Here is a 7,429-nt window from a genome sequence, read left to right as displayed (position 1 = left end):
TTTACATGCCTATGATTGAGTTTCTTTTGCATGCTTAGGTACCTTAGGGCCTGGTGATCTAAAAAGGGAACAAACGCCGGAGGGAGTAAATAGTGTCTCCAGTGCCTTAAGGATTGGGCCACAACATAGAATTCCTTATCATACGTAGAGTAACAATGCTTAGCATCGTTTAACTTCTCACTAAAGAAGGCTACAAGATGGCCCTCTTGACTCAACACTCCTTTTATGCCAACTTTAGAAGCATCAATGGCTATGATGGTAATGGGTGCCATGATGGTACTGAAATTCCTTAATGAATCTCCTATAGAATGTGGCTAACTCATGAAAACTTTGTGCTTCTTGAATGTTTCTAGGAGTAGGCCAATTTTGGATAGCCTTGACCTTATCTGGGTCAATAGAAACTCCACTCTTAGATACAACATATCCTAGAAAAATTACCTAAGGAGTCATGAAGGTGCACTTCTTCAGATTTGCATACATATTTTGCTCTCTTAGAACTTCAAACACTCTTTTATAGTGATCTAAGTGCTCTTTCCTTGTTCTATTATAAATCAAAATGTCGTCAAAGTAGATAACAAGGAAATGCCCAATGAAGGGTCTCAAAATCTGAGTCATCACTCTTATGAAAGTGCTTGGTGCATTGGTAAGACCAAATGACATCACTAACCATTCGTACAAGCCATATTTAGTCTTAAAGGCAGTTTTCCATTCATCTCCATATCTGATTCTAATTTGGTGGTATCCACTCTTAAGATCAATTTTGGAAAAGATCTTGGAACCAACTATTTGATCCAACATATCATCTAACCTGGGTATAGGAAACCTATATTTGACTGTGATTTTGTTAATGACTCTACTGTCAATGCACATTCTCCAAGTTCCATCTTTCTTTGGAGTAAGAAGGGTTGGACATGCACATGGGCTCATGCTTTCTTGGATAAATCCCTTACTTCTCAACTCTTCAACTTGTCTCTTCAATTCCTCATGTTCTTTAGGATTCATCCTATAGTGGGGCAAGTTGGGCAAAGATGATCCTGGAACAAGATCTATAGCATGTTGAATATCTCTCATCAGGGGTAATTCATTCAGAGGTTTAGAGATAACATCACTAAATTCAGCAAGTATAGGTGACACTTTATTTGGTATTGCATGTTTTAGAGTAGAGGAGTCATTTTCCTTGGTTACCACTACATAGACAACTTGTGTCTCCTTACTCTCTTGCTCAAATTGTTTTTTTCTTAGAACATGCAAAGAAGTTTCAATTTATCTTTTCTTTTCAAACTTTTCTTTTCCTTGTCTTATTTGTCCTTCTTGGGCTCTAGTGGACTCAAGACAATCTTCCAGCCTTTGCACCTAAAGGTATAGGCGTTGACTCTTCCATTGTGCAAGACATCAAGATCATATAACCAAGGTCTACCTAATAGAATGTGGGCAACATCCATGGGAACAAAGTCACACCAGATTTCATCTTCATAGTTCGCAATCTTAATAGGGACTAGACACCTATGGCTTACAAGCATGGTTGCTACATTCACCTAAGCAACTTTATATGGAGTGGGATGGGGTTCAACTTTCAATTCCAATTTTTCTAAAGCTACTTTGGAAATCACATTCATGCAACTTCTACCATCAATGATCATTTTGCAACTCTTATTTCCACACTTGATATAAGTATGAAAAATAGAAGTTTGGCACCAATCCTTTTGTTCTAGAGGTGTCACCATGATACATCGCATCATAGTCACAGTAGTTGTTAGCTTTGGTGCAATCCCAAGAGGGGGGTGAATTGAAGATTTAAAAAATCTTCATAGGTTTATCTAATCTAACAATTAGTATTACGCAACCTAGGGGTAGTCTAAGCAATTTCAATCCCAAACAAATATTTAACCAATAAATATACAGGTACAGAAAATAAAGTGCAAAAAATAAACTGACACCAAATATGTTATCGGGGTTCGGCCAAAGTGCCTACGTCTCTGTCTTGGTTCACTAACACAAGGATTCCACTACGGCTCACTTAACGAGTGGAGTGGTACCATTTACAACTAGGTCAATTAGTGGGACTGACCTCAACCTACACCTTATGAGGATGGTGCACCTAGCTTTCCTAATCGGGTCTAAGCCAATCTGGGACTATTCAACAAGGCTAATCTCCCTCTTCAGGCCCACGCCTAGAATACAACAAATATAAAAATTTAAGTACATAAAAATAATTCTTACACTAAGCAGGCATGTACTACAATATGCACAGTATACTCAATCAACCACACATCAACAATATAGGAATTGTAAGCTCAGTGATGTGATTTTGTGCAAGCAACACTCAATAATGTATAATCTCAAATATTCTTAAGAATGTTCTAACAAGCTATGCAACAATATTCAAACCAACTTAAAAATATTTTCCTCAAAGAAATAAGCACAAGAGTTGTTTGAAAAAAATAGCTTGTAAAATACTTTGCACACAAAAATGATTACTTAAAGGAATTTTGCAATAATAATGCTAAGATCCTTAAGGTAATAAGTTTTTCTCAACACAAGATTTATCAAGTTAAATATGTGGGAAACACTCTTACTTAACTCTCAAAAATCAAACAATCAACAACCACAAAGATGAGAGTTTTAAGCAATGTAATATAAAGCACTAGCACAGTTAGGAACTCTCACAATGCTTGAATGACCAAAGAAATGAGTGTATAAGAGTATTTGGAAGTAGTATAGGCAAAATAGGATTTTTAAATTTAAGAGGATTTTTCGATAATGATCTTGCTAGTCTCCTGCTAAATTTCACAAATGAGCCCCTATATATAGAAGTGGGTCAAATTATGACCGTTGGGGACTCAAAGGGAATTTTAAAATTTATTTTAAACGAGTTTAAATAAATAACCCCTAATTAACTCTATTTATCTCAGTTAAAAAATGAAACAACCTAAGAGTTTCGGGTGCCCGACTTGAGGTTCGGTCGCCCGAACAAACATAATGAAAAAAAGTTAATTTTTGAAGTTCGGTTGCTTGAGAAAGGGTTCGGTCTGCTGAATTGAAGGCAATTTCAGAAGACCGCGGTTCGGTCGCCCGAACCTAAGTTCAGTCTGCCAAACTCATGTGTTCGGTAGCTCGAGACCAATTTGAATGTGAAGTTTGGGCTGCCAAGTTGATGGGAAAAGTCAGAGTAATGGTTCAGTCATCCGTGGACGCTACGGTCAAATGGTTTGGTCACCCGAAAATAAGTCAACACTCTGATTGGTCAAAGGTTCGATCCCCCGAAGTGTTTTGAACACTAGGGATTCAGTCACTCAAAACCTCACAAATTTGCCCCATAAGTCCAGTTTTACTTCAATAAATTCCCCTGATAATATATGTGATTTTGGGGGCAATATTACATGTAAGTGCAAGGACCTAGGGTCATTTTAAGGTTTTAGGCAATCTTACATGTAAGTGAAAGGACCTAAGATTTTTCTAAGGTCTTGAGCTTATCAGTTCCTACATGCATGATATGCATATTATTACAGACCTTGGAATAAATAATTATTACAGACCCAATTGAATGAAAAAATACAACACTTAAAAGCAATAAGGGTCTTCATATTTCTTCGGTTCTCCAAGTGTCATCATATGATATAGTCAATGTAAACTTGCATATCAACTTGGCAGACATTAAATACCTGAGTATTTGTCATAATCAAAATAGGGTATGACCCATAGAGTCAACAATCTTCTCCTTTTTGATGATGACAAATACTTGCCTACTTTTCCCCCTTTTGGCAACAGCAAAAAGGGCCTAAATAAACATTTAAGTATATATAGGCAAATAGGAGGAAAATATCATTCATATACAAGATATGGTTTGGGAAAATTTTAAGAAAATTCGGCAGCATGTTGTTTGAAAGTAGAGCGTTTCCCAAAAACATGTCTGTATAGAAATGACTTGATTGGGTTCAAATTTACAAATATCCAAAATAACTAACTCAAACAGTCCAGTATAATCAATAAATATAAGTGTAATCTGTCAACAGCAAAGAGATATAATAATTATGCAAGGCCAAGTAAGTAACACAAACAATCTTACAAAGCATGGAGTATAGGAATTAAGCACACAAACAGTATAACTGGTCATTTAAAGATTTAAATGACATGAAAATAGAATTAGACCATAAATATATACACAAACCATTGTAATTGAAATATATCATTAGACCTGTGGAAGATTTGAGGTTAAAGCACACGGTATATGATAGCAAATAGTTGGTTTGAGCACAAAGACAGTCTAACAAGTTCGCATGCATTTACATGTAAAATTATCGAACACCAGTTATGCAATTTTTTTTAAAAAAAAATTATATGTATATAATAAATATATATCCCCCTTATAATGTTTGCAAAACAGTACTAGGGGTTGCTTGTTGAAAAGAGATTTTTAAAATAAGGCACAAACAAGCATCAATGTTCTGGTTTAGCATTTAGGCATAATTTCATAAGATAACCAGAATAGGACAACCATATAGATCCTAAAAATTTATCAATCACATGCAAGATCCTATGGCACAACAAATGAAAGTGGCAAAATAACATATTTCAACTCGAGATTTTCAATGAAGTCAATACATTTTAGTACATGCCACAATGAATTCATTCAAGATCTAAGCTAAACATATTGGAGAACATAACAGAATGGGATTTAATTTTGGATGCTCCCCCTATCGATTTGAATTCATGTTGAGATACAATAAGTTGCTTATACTAGATAGAGAATTATTTCATTATGCCTAGTAGTATAAACCATCAATCCAAATCTTTAAAATCAACTATATTGAGTATTTGTCAATTACATTTGTTACTTGATTAGTATAGTTGTCCCTATAGACCATAGATACATCAGAGAGTATATATTAAGGCATGCAACAATGCTCATAACCCAAGAACATTCCATATCAAATCATAAGGCCTTGAGTGCAGGATACAATGTTTAGGTATTTCAGATAAGGCTCAACATTCAAAAAGCGAAAATTGACCAACGGTCATAATTTGACCAACTTCTATATATAGGGGCTCATTTGGGAAAATTAGCAAGCAAGATCATTATCTAAAAATCCTCTCAAATTTAAAAAGCCTCATTTAAGAATTAACTTGGTGTCCCCAACAGTCATAATTGGACCCCTCTATATATATATATGCTTTCATTTGTCAAAATTAGTGGGGATTAACATTGTGATTAAGAAAAATTCTCTCTCAAATTTACCAAACCTATTTTTCACATACTACTTCCATACACTCTCTTACTTCAAATTTCTTTAATAACCAAGCTTTGTCAGAGTGCCTAAAGTGTTTATACTTAATCCAATATTACTCAAACACTTATATTGTATTTCTTTTTGATTGATTTTGTTGATAGAGTGTTTGGGCTAAAGTTCTCCACCGATTAATTTAATAAATCTGGTGTGTGGAGAACTTTGTGGCTTGTGGTTTTTTGCATCAATATGGCAAGATACCCTAGCCTATAATTTTTGTGTGTGCAAAATTATTATTTTTACAAGTGTACTTTAAAACATCTTGTGTTAAGTATATTGAGAAAACATTTTTGAGATTGCTTGATTATTCTTACTTGCATCTTTGAAACCCTAACTTGATATTGAGATTTTATTTAAAGTTTCAAAGATAGGCTTGTCGAACACTCTTGTGCAGATTTGAGAATATACATTATACCAAGTGTTGATAGCACACATTCACATCACTGCGCTTACTATGCCTATGCTGTTGATATGCATTGATTATAGTAGGTTGTATTATAGTATATACCTGCTTGTGGAAGAAGCATTTCTGTGTACGTAAATTTATATTGATCTGTTGTATTCCAAGTGTGGGATTGAAGAAGGAGACTAGCCTTGTTGAATAGTCCTAAATTGGCTTTGACCCAGTTAGGAAAGCTAGGTGCACCATCCTGGTAAGGTGTAGGTTGAGTTCAGCCCCGTGAATTGACTTGGTTGTAATCGGTGCCGCTCCACCTATTAAGTGAGCAATAGTGGTAATCCTCCAGCTTGAGAGCTAAGGCGGGAACGTAAGCACTCTGGCTGAACCTCGATAACATTTCTTGTGCATGCTTTTAATTTTCGCATTTTAAATTCCGGCACATAAATGTTTGTATTTTACTATTGTGAATGATTGGGTTTATAATTGCATAGACAGACCCTAGGTTGAGTGATACTATTGTTAGATTAGTTGAACTTAGGAGATAAATTTTAAATACCCAATTCACCCCCCTCTTGGGAATACATCGAAGCTAACATTAGCATTTTCTTGTTCTTCTATGGATAACTCATCCTCACTAGCTACTTCTTTAGGAATGTAAGGGTGTTCTTCTCCTAACTCTTCTTCTTCTTCCTCTTTCTCAATGGCTAAGTTCCTAGTGGGGCATTGCTTGGCAAAATGACCTCTTTTATGACACTTATAACACACATCACTTCCAAACATTTGCTTGGAGGACCCATTCATAGGAGCCTTAACTTTGTCCAAAGGCTACTAGACAGTGGGATTGCTACCTCTTGAGGTAACTTGACCGGTGTTGGTAGGTCCAGTCCTCACATAAGATGTGGCTTTTCTTCGATTGGTTTCATTGGAGGGGTTTCCAAATTTTCTACCCAATTGAGCTTTACTCATTTGCTCAAAATCATGTGCCAAGTTAAAGGCATGCTCAAAGGAGTCAATGTGATAAGAAAACAACTCTTTCCTAAGTTCTAGTTTCAGGCCAATCCTAAACCTAAAAATATGTTGGTTAATGCTCTCTTCTACCCCACATCTAATGGATAGCTCATCAAACTTGCTCATGTACTCAGCCACACTCATACTACCTTGTCTAAGGCTATAGATTTGATCCATGAGACATTCCCTAGAAGAAATTGGGACATATTTTTATGTCAATCTTTCTTTCATCAAGTCCCAGTGTTCTATGGGTCTATGACCTAGGCGAGCTTCTTGTTTTTCAACATTTACCCAATGAAGCTTAGCTTGCCCCGTTAGTCTCATTTTTGCAAACCTTACTCGGTGTGGATCATGCATCTTATACCAGTCAAAATATGAATCCATTTCAACTGACCAATCCTAAAAAATCTTTGGATCCATTAGGCCATCATAAGTAAGGGCTTCAATTTTCACTCTCTTCATGACATCCATTTTTGGGTCATGTTTGTCCCTACGAAAAGGTCTCCTAGGTTAGCATTCTTCTTCATCATAATCCTCTTTATTCCAATGTGGAATATAAGGGTCATGATGCTGAAATCTTTTGGGAGCATGTGGTCTTGGTGGAGGAGGAATGGGAGATCTCTCTAAGGGTGGTGTCCTTTCTCTTGGAGGATTGTTTGTTGGTGGGAAGCAAGTTCATGTTCAATCTCACGGGGCTGTCCAGGATTTTTTGGAGGTTGGTCAAGAATTAAATTAG

Source organism: Malania oleifera, chromosome 2 (assembly GCF_029873635.1).
Source record: "Malania oleifera isolate guangnan ecotype guangnan chromosome 2, ASM2987363v1, whole genome shotgun sequence".
Lineage (NCBI taxonomy): Eukaryota > Viridiplantae > Streptophyta > Magnoliopsida > Santalales > Ximeniaceae > Malania > Malania oleifera.
The sequence above is the reverse complement of the archived record's forward strand: the minus strand, read 5'-3'. Positions refer to the sequence as shown.